This window comes from Pristiophorus japonicus, chromosome 23, assembly GCF_044704955.1.
Source record: "Pristiophorus japonicus isolate sPriJap1 chromosome 23, sPriJap1.hap1, whole genome shotgun sequence".
NCBI lineage: Eukaryota > Metazoa > Chordata > Chondrichthyes > Pristiophoridae > Pristiophorus > Pristiophorus japonicus.
The window spans coordinates 18,455,588-18,470,936 of NC_091999.1; the positions used below are offsets into that span (position 1 = coordinate 18,455,588).

A 15,349-nucleotide genomic window follows, 5' to 3' on the forward strand; every position below is an offset into this window, starting at 1 on the left:
CGCAAAATCCTACAAATCACCTGGCAGTACTGGGACACCAACATCAGCGTCCTCATCCAGGCTAACGTCCCCAGCATTGAAGCACTGACCACACTTCATTAGCTCCGCTACGCAGACCACATAGTTCGCATGCCAGACACGAGACTTCCAAAGCAAGTGCTCTATGCGGAGCTTCTTCATGGAAAATGAGCCAAAGGTGGGCAGCGGAAACGTTACAAGGACACCATCAAAGCTTCCCTGATAAAGTGCGATATCCCCACTGACATCTGGGAGTCCCTGGCCAAAGACCACCCTAAGTGGAGGAAATGCATCCGGGAGTCTCATCGCCAAGAGCATGCAGAAAACAAGTGCAGCAGTGGAAAGAGCGTGCTGCAGTGGAAAGAAGTCCAGCCAGCCCTTCCTTCAACGACTATCTGTCCCACCTGTGACAGAGTCGGTGGCTTTCGAATTAGACTGTTCAGCCACCAAATAATTCACTTCAGGTGTGGAAGCAAGTCTTTCTGGATTCCGAGGGACTGCCTATGATGATGATGATGATGAGGAGGAGGACAACACAGGTTAGATGCAGAGTAAAGCTCACTCTACAATGTCTCACCAGACATTCCCAGGCAGAGACAGCTTTGATTTTTGAAGGTTGAATCTCCCTCTAGCCTGTCCCTAACACTCCCAGGGTTGATACAGCATTGGTTAGATACAGAGTTAATCTCCCACTACACTGTCCCATCAAACACTCGCATAATAGGCACAGCATGGGTTAGTCAGAGAGTAAAGCTCTCCATAGACTTATCCATCAAACACTCCCATCGCATTTACGGCATGGGTTAGATATAGAGTACAACTCCTGCGACATTGTCCCATCAAGCACTCCCAGCGCAGGTACAGCACAGGTTACATCCACTGTAAAGCTCCCCCGACACTGTCCATCAAACACTTCCAGGACAGGTTAAGCACGGATTAGATACAGAGTAAATCTCCCTCTACACCATCCCATCAGATATACCCAGGGGAGGAACAACACGCGTTAGATACTGAGTAAAGCTCACCCTACACTCTCCTATCAAACACTCCATGGAAAGAGGCAGCACGGATTAGATAAGAGAGAAAAGCTTGCTTTCCACTATCGCATCAAGAACTGCCAGCGCAGGTACAGCATGGGTGAGACAGAAAGGTTTAGGCTGGATTTTCCAGAACTTGGGGCCTGGGCAACAAAAGGCACAGCCATCAATTATAATCAGGGATGCTCAGGAAGACAGATATTTCATAGGCGGTGTGGGGAGTGGGGGTGTGGTGGCTGAATGCGGTGTGGTGCTGGTTGGGGATGGAGGAGTTTACAGAGCCAGGGAGGGGCGAGGCCATCGAGAGTTTTGAAAATAAGTATTAGAATTTTGAATTCAAGGCATTGCTGAACCAGAAGCTAATGTAGTTCAGCGAGCACAGGGCTGATGGGTGAGCTGGACTTGGTGAGAGTTAGGGCACGGGCAACCTAATTTTGGATCAACTCCAGTTTATGCAGGTGAGAATGTGTCAGGACTGAATTGGAATAGTCAAGTCCAGAAATAACAAAGGCAGGGATGAGTGGTCAGCTGCGGATGAGGTGAGGCAAGGGCGATGTTACAGAGGTGCAAATATGCATTTTTAATTAGGGTGTGGAAATGTGGTCAAAAACATACTTCAGGGTTAAGTATGGCACCATGGTTGCAAACAGTCCGGTTCAGGCACAGACACAAGTTGGGGAGAGGGATTGAGTCGGTGGCCAGGGAACTGATTTTGTGGCAATGAAAATTACAAATTCAGAATATTTCACAGACTATCACGTGCAAAATGAGTGGATGCATTTTAAAATTCAATCGGTTCCAAAACCAGGTTACAGAAAGTAACGGATTTCAAATCTTATGCAAGGCAGTTCAATAAAGGGGCGTTCAAAGGATTTCAGCTGAGTTTAAAGTAAGACACTGCAGTTAAGTCTACTACAACTACAACTCGTGTACTCAAACGGAACAAGTTTGGGGTTTGATATAATAGAAGGTGAACTAGGTGAGAAGTGATGTAAGTGAGATTAAGAAAAAGCCCTAAAATGGAACAGTCAGTAACAGAACATCAATTAGTCTCCTCTGATCATGGAGGAATCAAATATTCGACACACTGTGTTTGAAACGAAGACAATTTGTTCAACATTTATACAAGATATTAATCTCCAGCCCATATATAGGGGTTATTAAGATAATCAGAAACAAACAAGAGCTGCCACAATGAACATGGTTCAGTGCCCAAAGCAATCCCAGTAATTCCTGTTGTAGTTACAAATTCAGCTTTTCTCCTCAGACCATTTAAAACTGAGATGAGGAGGAATTTATTCTCTCAGAGGGTTGTAATCTGTGGGATTCTCTGCCCCAGAGAGCTGTGGAGGCTTGGTCATTGAATATATTTAAAGCTGATGTAGACAGGTTTAACAGAGTTGCTCACACTTCGGAAGGCTTCAGATTGAGTCAGGGAACAAAGTGGTTCTGCTCACACAATCAAAGAATGGTTACAGCACGGAAGGCCAATCGGCCCGTCGAGCCCTTGCCGGCTCCCAGCTAGTCCCACTGCCCCGCCCTTTCCCTCCGGTCCTGCAAATGTTTTCTTTCGGATACTTATCCAATTCCCTTTTGAAAGCTGTGATTGAGTCTGCCTCCACCAACTTTTCAGGTCCGAACGACTCACTGCATATAATAGATTTTTCTTACACTGTCTTTGGTTCTTCTGCTCATCCACCTTAAATCCGTCTCCTCTGGTTCTCGACCCTCCACCAATGCGAACAGTATCTCTCTATCTACTCTGTCCGGACCCCTCATGATTTTGAACACCTCTATCAATTCTCCTCTCAACCCTCTCTGCTTCAAGGAGAACAACCCCAGCTTCTCCAGTCAATCCACGTAACTGAAGTCCCTCATCTCGTGAATCATTCTTGTCAATCTTTTCTGCACCCTTTCTCAGGCCATCACAGCCTAATCTGCGGTGCCCAGAATTGGACACAATGCTCCAGTTGAGACCGAACCAGTGTTTTACAAAGGTTCATCATAACATCCTTGCTTTTGTACTCTGTGATGCCCAGGATCCTATAAGCTTTTTTAACTGCTTTCCCAACCTGTCCTGCCACCTTCAGCGATTTGTCCACATATACCCGCAGATCTCACTGTTCATGCATCCCCTTGAGGATTGTACCCTTTAGTTTATATTGTCTCTCCTAGTTCATTTAATCATGCTTTTCTAATTGTATTTTTCAACTTAGATTCACGGCCTCATTTTATTTCTTCCTCCGAGCCCCTCAACTTAATCTGGCAGTGTAATGTTGGCGAGTGGTGATTGATTGCCCTGGGAACCAACAGGAAGAGAGGTCAGAGGCCGGAGGGCGCAGGAGCAGCGTGTTCTGCAACCAATCGCACTGCTTGATGGGTGGATCCTGAGTCGGCCTATCAGTTGAGTATGTGTCAACCCCTGTTAAACTATTTATCTTTTAAAAGTTAAATCGAGATTTATTTTGTCAACAAAACAGTTTAACATCTGTCAGTATTTTATTTCCATTTATGAGTTCCTATTATGAGTTTCAGACACTTCAGTGCCAAGTGGACCAGGTATTTAAAGGTCATTCATTTCCCTCTTTCCATGCCGCTGTTAGTTAAAGGGATAGAGATTGATTTCCTCTCATTATGCATGCGTAGTAGTAAACGTAACATCCTTCCCGTTGGTATTGAGTTACATTCTGTGCTGGGCGAGATGGCTGGTGGCATTAGCCTTTAAAATACTCATTCTCTTTTTCAAATCTCTCCAGGGTCTCACCCTTCCCTATCTCTGTAACAACCTCCAGCCCACCAACCCTCTTAATAGTTTGTTTGCTTTGGAACAGAGAAGGCTGGGGGCAGACGTTAATGAGGTGTATAAAATTATGAGAGGCCTATATAGAGTGGATAGGAAGGACCTATTTCCCTTTGCAGAGGGGTCAGCAACCAGCTGAACCTTTTAGCCAGTACGTAGCAAGCCCAACAAGAGAGGGGGAAGTTCTGGACTTAGTCTTAGAGACTGATGCTGGGCAGGTGGAAGGGGTATCATTGGGAGAGCATTGGTGCTAGTGATCGTAATTCAGTTAGATTTTGGGTAGCTATGGAAAAGGACAAAGATAGACCAGGAATAAAAGTTCTCAATTGGGGAAAAGGCAATTTTACTAAACTGAGATGTGGTTTAGCCAAAGTGGACTGGAAACAGCTACTTGAAATGGTGAGATATTGGGAAATGTTGGTGTTCAGAGGGACCTGTGTGTCGTTGTAGAAAAATAACTGAAAGTTAAAATGCAGGCACAGCAAGCAATTAAGAAAACAAATGGTATGTCGGCCTTTATTACAAGAGGAGTTGAGGATAATGGTAAACATAAGAAAAGGAACATGAGAAATATGAACCGGGGTAGGCCATACCATCGAGCCTGCTCCGCCATTCAATCAGATCATGGCTGATCTGATCATAGACTCAGCTCCACTTAGCCGCGCACTCTCCATAACCCCTTATCCCCTTATCAGTTAAGAAACTATTTCTGTCTTAAATTTATTCAATGTCCCAGCTTCCACAGCTCTCTGAGGCTGCGAGTTCGACAGATTTACAACCCTCTGAGAGAAGAAATTCCTCCTCATCTGTTTTAAATGGGCGGCCCCTACTTCGAAGATCATGCCATCTAGTTCGAGTCTCCCCCCATCAGTGGAAACATCAGCTCTGCATCCACCTTGTTTCGATCAGATCCCCTCTCATTCTTCTTAATTCCAATACGTCGAGGCCCAAACTACTCAACCTTTCTTCATAAGTCAACCTGCTGATCTCTTATATCAACCGAGTGAACCTTCTCTGAACTGCCTCCAAAGCAATTATATCCTTTCGTAAATATGGAAAACAAAACTGCATGCAGTATTCCAGGTGTGGCATCACCAAAACCTTATATAGCTGTAGCAAGACTTCCCCACTTTTATACTCCATCCCCTTTGCAAAAAAGGTCAAGATACATTCGCCTTCCTGATCACTTGCTGTACCTGCATGCTATCCTTTTGTGTTTCATGCACAAGTAACCCCAGGGCCTGCTGTACTGCGGCACTTTTGCAATCTTTCTCAATTTAAATAATAGCTTGCTCCTAGACATCTTACTGCAATTATATAGGACCCTGGTGAGACTACACCTGGAGTATTGTGTACAGTTTTGATTGCTTACCGAAGGAAGGATGTACTTACTATTGAGGATGGCAACGAAGGTTCACCAAACTGATTCCTGGGATGGGGCATTATCCTTTGAGGAGAGATTGAGTAGACTAAGCCTATATTCTGTACAGGATAGAAGAATGAGTGGTGATTTCATTTTAAAATATTCAAAATTCTTACGGGGCTTGACAGTGTAGATCAGAGGTGTCAACCTATGGCCCGTGGGCCGGACACGGTCCCGCAAGCCCCTTCCTCCGGCCGCCACGTGTTTTAATTTATGTGACCCCCTTCCCCCCCGGCCCCAGCCCCGATATTTTGCTTGCTGACTGGAAATCAACCTGAATTTGTCGGCCGTCACGTAACAGGAGAAGGGCGGCGGAGGCACGGGGAAGGTCAGTCGGTGTCCACGGGGAGCAATTCTGGGACAATGAGGGCTCTCACATGGACTGTCAATGGGAGATAAGCTTTGAGTGAGGCAGTGAGTAGATAAATACCGAGAGAGAGGGGGAGGAGTGTCGCTGGAACTCCCGGTGATTTAACAGATGATGGGGATTAGTGCATGGTAGGTAGCACTTCTCCCCCCTCCTCGGCCCCAGCGAGGCGCTGATTTTGAAATTCTCAGCATCCTGTTCACACCCCTCGATGGCCGCGCCCCTCCCTATCTCTGTAACCTCCTCCAGCCCCTACCCCCCTTCCTCTCTCTGTAACCTTCTCCAGCCACTACACCCCTCCGTTTCTCTGTAACCTCCTCCAGTCCCTACACCCCTCCCTATCTCTGTAACCTCCTCCAGTCCCTACACCCCTCCCTATCTCCGTAACCTCCTCCAGCCCTACACCCCTCCCTATCTCTCTAACCTCTTCGAGCCCCGACAGCTCTCCTTATCTCTCGAACCTTGTTAGGGTTAACTTGAAACCACCACTAGGATTCTGTTAGCCTTAAAGTAAATGCAGGTTGTATTAATACAAGCCGGCAGGGGAGCTATCCTTGAAGGAATGCTCGAAGATACTGCCAGAGACATCTTACTTTATACAGTTTCAGATTGTAGCATTAAGTAATTACGCAAGTTACAATTAATTCATGCTGATTGATTAATAAATTATTGATTGGTACAGCGCTTCCTCCAATTTGGCATCTATATGCCTTAATTGGCAATTCCAAATACATGTTGTTATGATTCTTTTATTTAACTCTTTTTTTTGTTATACAATTCCAATTCCATGTTATCTGTGTCCATGCCCAGCTCCCAAGGTCTTTGGTCTATGAATTGGAACATCTGCTCCTCTGTGGAAGGCATCCGCCACACATGCTTCCCACAAAAAACAGGATGTGGGTTCCATTTTAAAAACCTGTTAACTCCATTTTAAAACATCGCAATTAGTATTATTAATTGTAATTACAATTTGTAATCTGCCCATTCAGTCCCTCCTGTTGGTCCCTGATTATTTCTAAATAATCAGCTGACCACATATATGTTCTGAGCCATCTGCTGGAAATGGTGATATCAAGTCCATATCCCTGGGATCACTTGTAGTTCCATATTTTGCGGAGTCTTTACATACTACCCCTGACAATTTCCCTGGGATATTGGCACATCACTTATATTTCTTTTTGTACATACAGTGCATAAGCTCGGGGTCTTGGTTGTTTCCCTAACGCTTTACAAAGTCACTCGCCTCCCTTTCATGCCTACATTACATAATTAACAAGGCTGTTTGCTGTTCGGCTAGAACCACGTGGTTGTATATCTCTCTGATCTTACACATCAGATATAGTTGGATCACGATACATAAACCTTCCACTACCATTATTACCACAATTGAATGCCACATCAATTTGAGGACTGCGTAGGCTTTAGGTGATCAGCCCTTAAAAAACCCACCATGAACAACAATTTTCCTTTCCCTGCCTTATCCTGTCCTGATTCCTATTTCTCCCGCCTCCGTTTCGTTGGTCAGGCGACAGGATTGGGACACTCATGACTCAGATCAGGTATTCATGCCGTCTTTTTGTTTGATTAACCCTCTTTGGATCTAGCAAAGGCTTTCTGCGTTGTTGGTTACGGGTCTTGGCCAATCTCTTCATTCTTCGTCTCTTGTATCTGCCTGTACAGTCTCCCAGGAGCATCAACACCACTATCAGCTGCACTAGAACTAACACGGGATATAATTCTAATCCCTAACTTGTAACTTTGCTCGGGTAAGCCTCGCCTGTCTTTGCACTTGTTACATCACATCACCAACCAACTCAAGGCTATTACTATCTGTATTGCCACTAGGGTATGGGAAAGGATCCTTATCCAGGGATGTATAATCTCAAGTACCAAGGCGGGTTTTTCAGGTTATCCTTTATTTCACTGTCCAGTTCTTCAGCTTTCTCCTTCAGCTCTTAATATTTTTTAATGTTATTTCTTGAGCTAGTTAAATCTTCAAGTAACAGGGGAATTGATTCTGCTTGCTCTTCCATGTAAACATCAATATCTTGCTTAATCTCATCACTTATATTTCATGTCATTGTCTTCCTGGCATGTCATGCGTGCTCTTCCCGCTGCCACCGACAGTCTTGGAGTAACGTAATTCCCAGGCTAGTTATCACACAATATTCTCCTCACCCTTGATACGTGTAATGTAGGTTCGGATTTATTCCAATGATGCATCCTTCCGTAGTATTGTCAAACCCGCATCTGTCCTTGCTCCCCTCGACCACTGGATGAGGACCTATAGTTAGGCTTCCTCCTCTCCGGCACACGGATAAAGATATTCCCCTTATATTTCCATTCTTTTTGATCTCATACTGGTCCATCGCGGATGTACTCTTCCCCTCGTATTATGTTTGTTTCCCCTCACATCCTCCTGTAACTGCATACACCCTTGTCATTCCTTTCAAAAAGGGCCACATTACAGCAAAAGTCTAAAGGGACAAAGTGTGTTAAAAAGATAAGCCTGAAGGCTCTGTGCATCAATGCGAGGAGTATTCGTAATAAGGTGAATGAATTAACTGCACAGGTAGCAATTAATGAATATGATATAATTGGCACCACGGAGACAGGTCTGTCCGAAGGCTGTGTCCCCTGGTTCTGGACTTCCCCAACATCGGGAACAAGCTACCTGCATCTAACCTGTCCCGTCCCGCCAGAATCTTTATGTTTCTACGAAATCCCCTCTCATCCTTCTAAACTCCAATGTAAAAAACCCAGTTGATCCAGTCTCTCCTCATATGAAAGTCCAGCCATCCCGAGAATCAATCTGGTGAACTTTCGCTTCACTCCCTCAATAGCAAGAACGTCCTTCCTCAGATTAGGAGACCAAAACTAAACACACTATTCCAGGTGAGGCCTCACCAAGGCCCTGTACAACTGCAGTAAGAATCTGTTGAATCTGCATTTTACTGCAATTCTATGACATTCTGAACCGATAAAGAAATGGAATCGTGTCTCTCAGTCTCTGCCTCACTCACTACCTCTGTCTCTTTTGAGATCTGTGCATGTGTTTGCGTGTTTGAGTCTTTGTCTCCCTCACTCTGCCTCTGTCTGACTCACTCTGTCTCTCCCTGTTTCCCTGTTTGTCTCGGTCTCTCAATCTGCCCGTCTCTTTTAAACAGTGTCCAGTTCTGTTGCAATAGGATTCTCTCAGTCTCTCTTTCTGACTGTCTCTATCTTTTCCATCATTACTGTCTGTCTATGTCTCTGCCTGCCTGTCTCTCTTTGCCTGTCTCTGTTCGATCCTGTCTCTAACCTGTTGAGTATTTCCATCATTTTTTGTTTTTATCTCTGTCTCTCTCTCTCTATCTTCTCTCTCACTATCTCTCTCTCTCTCTTTGTCGCTTTCTTTGTCCATGTCTTTTTCTTTGTCTCTGGTTTTCTTTGCCTCCCTCTCTTTATGGAGCACACACACACACACACATCTCTGTGTATGTGTGTGTTTGAGTCTTTGTCTCTCTCAGTCTGCCTATCCCTCTCAGTCTCACACTTGATCTCTCTCTATTTCTCTAGCTCGCTGTCTGTCTCTCCCTGTTTCTCTGTTTGTGTCTGTCTCTCAATGTGTCTGTTTCTTTCTCATGGTGTCCAGTTCTTTTCACAGCTCGATTCCTGCTGTCTCAAAATCTACACCCGTCAGTACCTCATTAGTATAGTCGTGAGTATCCCCGCCTGTCACGCGGGAGGAAGCATTTTCGAAATGTAGAATTGTACTTCTGTTATTCAGTATAGATTCATATTAAAAGTTCCAGAGCAACATAGAAGTGTAAAAATACAGCAAGAGGAGATTGGCTCCTCCAGATTTTTAGGAAACGGAGACTTTTTCAGGACTCTGTGGCATTCTGATGCAGAGAGATGGATGATTGAGTTTTATCTGAGTAACATTTAAAGAGGCAGAAACCCAGTAGTCGTGCCTGGGTGATTAAGACGATGGACCAAGGAACCCATTGGGTTTTCACCAGGCAGGTTCGATCCTGCCGACTACTGATTTCAGAATTTTTCATTCCATTTCACAGTTTAACCAGATCCCTGCAAAACGGATCCTGAGTTCGGTGGAATAACGTCCCACACCTTTCAACACAGACATTTTTTCTCATATTCATTAATTTTCAATATTCACGATACATACGGATAGAAAAACGCAAAAATCAGCCAAATTAGCGACAATGATTCAACCTGTCTAACCTTCTTTATGTCGGAGGCACTCTGTGTATGTCCATTGGTGCGTGTATATTTTTGGTTATATGTGTGTGTGTGTGTCTCTGTGTCTGTCTATCTGTATGTATGTCACTGTGTATGTGCAACTGTCTGTGGATATCATCGCCATGAATTTGGTATGTACTGGAACTTTTTAAAAGACTTGGAGAAAATAATACAGTTGTGACATTTGATATCGGCTTTGGTTCAGCGGCAGCATTTTCGACTTCAAGTCCCACTCCTGAGACTTGAGCATATAATCTTGGCTGACACTCAAGTGCAGTACTTGCGGAATTTTACATTGTTGAAGCTGTTGACTTTTGGATGAAATGTTAAATTGAAGCTCCGTCTGCTCTCTCGGGTGAATGTGAAAGTTCCCAGAGCATTATTCGATAAAGAGTAGTGAGTTGCCCCGTGTCACTTTTATATAAATATTCTGAAATGCTCACTGAAAACCTGTGTGTATGCGTGTGTCTGTGAGGGTGGAGCTCAAGCCCAGATTCTCACAGAGACAGAATGTGAAGGTTCACAAATCCAGAATGGCCGAGTGTAGAAGTCATTGCAGTTAGGATCGCATGGGTTTATACCCGCATGGGTACGAACCCCACTCCTCGTAACTCTTGAATTTTGCACCGATTTTCTCCCATCCTGCTCAGTGTTACCCGAATGCCTTCTGTTGAATCTGTAACTCTGTCACACTCTCAACTGATAAAGAAATGGGATCGTGAAATGTATCTGTGCCTCACACTCTCTGTCTTTAGAGAGCCCTGTCTATCTTTATGTGTTTGAGTCTCTGTCAATCTCTGACTCACTCTGTCTGAGGATCGACAAGCTGAATTCAGGGAGCTCGGAGTTAAATTAAAAAGTAGGACCTCAAAGGTCGCAAACTCAGGATTGCTACCAGTGCTACCTGCTAGTGCGAGCAGGAATCGCAGGATAGCTCAGATGAATACGTGGCTTGAAATGTGGTGCAGATGGGAGGGATTCAAGTTCCTGGGACTTTGGAAAGGGTTCTGGGGGAGGTGGGACCAGAACTAAATCGGACGGTCTGCACCTGGGCAGGACCAGAAACAATGTCCAAGGGGGAGTATTTGCTAGCGTTGTTGGGGAGGGTTTAAAGTAATATGGCAGGGCGACAGGAGACAGAGGGAAGTAGAATGGGCGCAGAACGAAAGATTAAAAGTAGAGGTGGAGGGCAGAGAAACCCACAGCAAAAATCAAATAGGGCCACTTTACAGCAAAATTCTAAAGGGTCAAAATGTATTAAAATAACAAGCCTGAAGGCTCTGTGCTTCATTGCGAGAAGTATTCGTAATAAGGCGGATGAATTAACTGCACGAGCAGCAATTAGTGAATATGATATAATTGGCATGACGGAGACATAGCTCCAGGGTGACCAAGGCTGGGAATTCAACATTCAGGAAGCATAGACAGAAATGAAAAGTTGGTGGGGTAGCGTTGCTGGTTAAAGGGGAAAATAAGGCAATAGTAAGGAACGACATTAGCTTGGATGATGTGGAACATTTATGGGTGGTGCTGCGGAATACCAAAGGGAAGAAAACGCTAGAGGAGTTGTGTACAGATCAGCAAACAGTAGTAGTGAGGTTGGGGACAGCATCAAACAAGAAATAAGGGATGCGTGCCATAAAGTTACAGCAGTTATCAAGGACGACCTTACTCTACATGTAGATTGGGCTAACCAATCAGGAAGCAATACGGTGGAGGAGGATTTCCTCGAACGTATTAGGGATGGTTATCTCGACCAATATGTCGAGGGACCATCTTGAGGGCTGGCCATCCTCGACTGGGTGGTGTGCAATGAGAAAGGACAAATTAGCAATCCTGTTGTGCGAGGCCGCTTGGAAAGAGTGACCATAATAAGGTAGAATTCTTTATTAAGGTGGCGAGTGATACACTTAATTCAGAGACTTGGGTCCTGAACTTAAGCAAAAGTAACTTTGATGGTATGAGACGTGAATTGGCTAGAATAGACTGGCGAATGATACTTAAAGGGTTGAAGGTAGATAGGCCATGGCACACATTTAAAAATCACATAGACGAACTTCAACAATTGTATTTCCCTGTCTGGAGTAAAAATAAAACGGGGAAGGTGGCTCAACCGTAGCTAACAAGGGAAATTAAGGATAGTGTTAAATGCAAGGAAGAGGCATATCAATTGGCCACAAAAAGCCACAACCTGATGACTGGTAGACATTTAGAATTCAGAAGAGGAGGACAAAGGGTTAAATGAGGAGGGGGAAAATAGATTATGAGAGGAAGCTTGTTGGAAACATAATAAAGTTCTATAGATATGTGAAGACAAAAAGATTAGAAAGACAAACGTAGGTTCCTTGCAATCAGATTCAGGTGAATTTATAATGGGGAACAAAGAAATGGTAGACCAGTTGAACAATTACTTTGGTTCTGTCTTCACGAAGGAAGACACGCATAACCTTCCAGAAATACGAGGGCACCGAGGATCTAGCGAGAAGGAGGAACTGAAGGAAATCCTTATCAGTCAGGTAATTGTGTTAGGGAAATTGATGGGATTGAAGACCGATAAATCCCCGGGGCCTGATAGTCTGCATTGGAAAGTACTTAAGGAAGTGTCCCTAGAAATAGCGGATTTATTGGTGATCATTGTCCAACAGTCCATGGACTCTAGATCAGTTAGTATGGACTGGAGATTAGTTAATGAAACACCACATTTTAAAAAAGGAGGGAGATAGAAAACGGATAATTATAGACCGGTTAGCTTGACATCAGTAGTGGGGAAAATGTAGGAATCAATTATTAAAGATGAAATAGCAGTGCATTTGGAAAGCAGTGACAGGATAGGTCCAAGCTGCATGAATTTATGAAAGGGAAATCAAGCTTGCCAAATCTTCTGGAATTTATTGAGGATGTAACTAGTATAGTGGATAAGGGGAACCAGTGGATGTGGTGTATCTGGACTTTCAAAAGGCTTTCAACAAGGTCCCACACACGTATTGGTGTGCAAAATTAAAGCACATGGTATTGGGGTTAATGTACTGACGTGGATAGAGAACTGGTTGGCAGACAGGAAGCAGAGAGTCGGGATAAACGGGTCCTTTTCAGAAAAGCAGGCAGTGACTAGTGGGGTGCCACAGGGCTCAGTGCTGGGACCCCAGCTATTTACAATATACATTAATGATTTAGATGAAGGAATTGAGTGTAATATCTTCAAGTTTGCAGATGATACAAACAGGGTGGCGGCGTGAGCTGTGAGGAGGACGCTAAGAGGCTGCAGGATGGTTTGGACAGGTTAGGTGAGTGGGCGAAGGCATGGCAGATGCAATATAATGTGGATAATTGTGAGGTTATCCACTTTGGTGGCAAAAACACGAAGGCAGAATGTTATCTGTATGGCGGCAGATTAGGAAAAGGAGAGGTGCAATGGGAGCTGCGTGTCGTGGTACATCAGTCATTGAAAGTTGACATGCAGTTACAGCAGGTGGTGAAGAAGGCAAATGGTATGTTGGCCTTTATAGCTAGGGGTTTTGGGTATAGGAGTACGGAGGTCTTACTGCAGTTGTACAGGGCCTTTGTGAGACCTCACCTGGAATATTGTGTTCAGTTTTGGTATCGTAAACTGAAGAAGGACTTTCTTGCTATTGAGGGAGTGCAGCGAAGTTTCACCACACTGATTCCCGGGATGACAGGACTGACATATGAGGAGAGACTGGATCGACTGTGCTTGAAGTCACTGGAGTTTAGAAGCATGAGAGGGGATCTCATAGAAACATAAAAAATTCTGACGGGACTTGACAGGTTAGATGCAGCAAGAACGTTCCCGATGTTGGGGAAGTCCAGAATTAGGGGACACAGTCGAAGGATAAGGGGCAGGCCATTTAGGACCGAGATGAGGAGAAACTTCTTCACTCAGAGAGTTGTTAACCTGTGGAATTCCCTATCGCAGAGAGTTGTTGATGCCAGTTCATTGGTTATATTCAAGAGGGAGTTAGATATGGCCATTAAGGCTAAAGGAATCAAGAGGTATGGAGAGAAAGCAGGAAAGGCGTACTGAGATGAATGATCAGCCATGATCTTATTGAATGGAGGTGCAGACTCGAAACCCGAATGGCCTACTCCTGCACCTATTTTCTATGTTTCTCTGTTTGTCCCTATCTCTCAATCTGACTCTTACTTTCTCACGGTGTCAAAGTTCTGCTCCAATGGGATTCGCTCAGTCTCCCTGTCTATTTGGCTCTCTCTTTTCCATCATCCCTCTATGTCTGACTGTCTCTCTCTTTCCCATCGTCTCTCTCTATCTGTCTATGTCTCTGCCTGCCTGTCTTTCTTTGCCGTGTCTCTAACCTGCTGAGTATTTCCATCATTTTCTCTTTTAGTCTGGATATCTCTTTCTCGATCTGTCCCTCTCCTTGTCACTATCTTTATCATTATCATTCTCTCACTCTTTTCCTCTCTCTCTAACTAGATCACACACACACATCTCTGTATATGTATGTATTTGAGTCTTTATCTCACTTAGTCTGCCTCTCCTTCTCAGTCTCACACTTTCTGTCTCTCGTTGTCTCTATCTAGCTGTCTGTCTCTCCCTGTTTGTCGGTTTGTCTCTGTCTCTCAATGTGTCTGTCGACTTCTCATGGTATCCAGTTCTGTTCACAGCTCGATTCCTGCTCTGACAGTGATGGTACCCGTCAGTTCCTCGTTAGTATAGTGGTGAGTATCTCTGCCTGTTATGCTGGAGACCAGAGTCCAATTCCCCGACGGGGCGGCAGTTGTTTCAAAATGTTGAATTTTACTTCTGTTTCTTGGTAGAGATACATATTAAAAATTCCAGAGCAATATAGAACTGTAAAAATACAGGTAGAGGAGTTTGCCTGTTCCAGATTTTTAGCAAACGGAGACTTTTTCAGGATTCTTTGGCCGTCTGCTGCACCGAGATGGATGAGTGAGTTTTTTCTTAGTAACGTTGCACAAAGTAGCGACACAGTAGTCGTGGCCGAGTGGTTAAGGCGATGGACTAAAAATCCATTGGGTTATTCCCATGCTGGTTCGAATCCTGCCGACTCCGATTCTCAGCATTTTTCATTCCAGTTCTCTGCCAAACTGATCCTGAGATTGATGGAATAACGTCCCACACCTTTCAACACTGACATTTTTTTCTCGTTTTTATTAATCTGCAATATTCACGATACATCCGGATAAAAAAATCGCAAAAATCAGTCAAAGTTGCTACAGTGATTCAGCCTGACTATCCCTCGAGATGACGAAGGCATCTGTGCATGCCCGTTGGTGCGTGCAAATTTTTGGGTATGTGTGTGTGTGTGTCTCTGTGTCTGTCTATCTCTTTATATGTCTCTGTGTATGTGCAACTGTCTATGGAAATCATCACCATGAATTTGGTATGTCCTGGAACTTATAAAAAAGGCTTGGGGAAAATAATACGGTTGTGAACTTTTGTATCGGCTTTGGTTCAG

At 44.3% G+C, this 15,349-nt stretch overlaps 1 non-coding gene across 1 annotated transcript; it reads left to right on the plus strand.

Annotated features, from left to right (window-relative positions):
• Positions 1 to 14,861: 14,861 nt before the first annotated feature.
• On the plus strand, positions 14,862 to 14,943 carry trnaf-aaa (transfer RNA phenylalanine (anticodon AAA)). The gene has a single exon. It is a non-coding gene; the product is annotated as a tRNA-Phe (tRNA).
• The last annotated feature ends 406 nt before the right edge of the window (positions 14,944 to 15,349 follow it).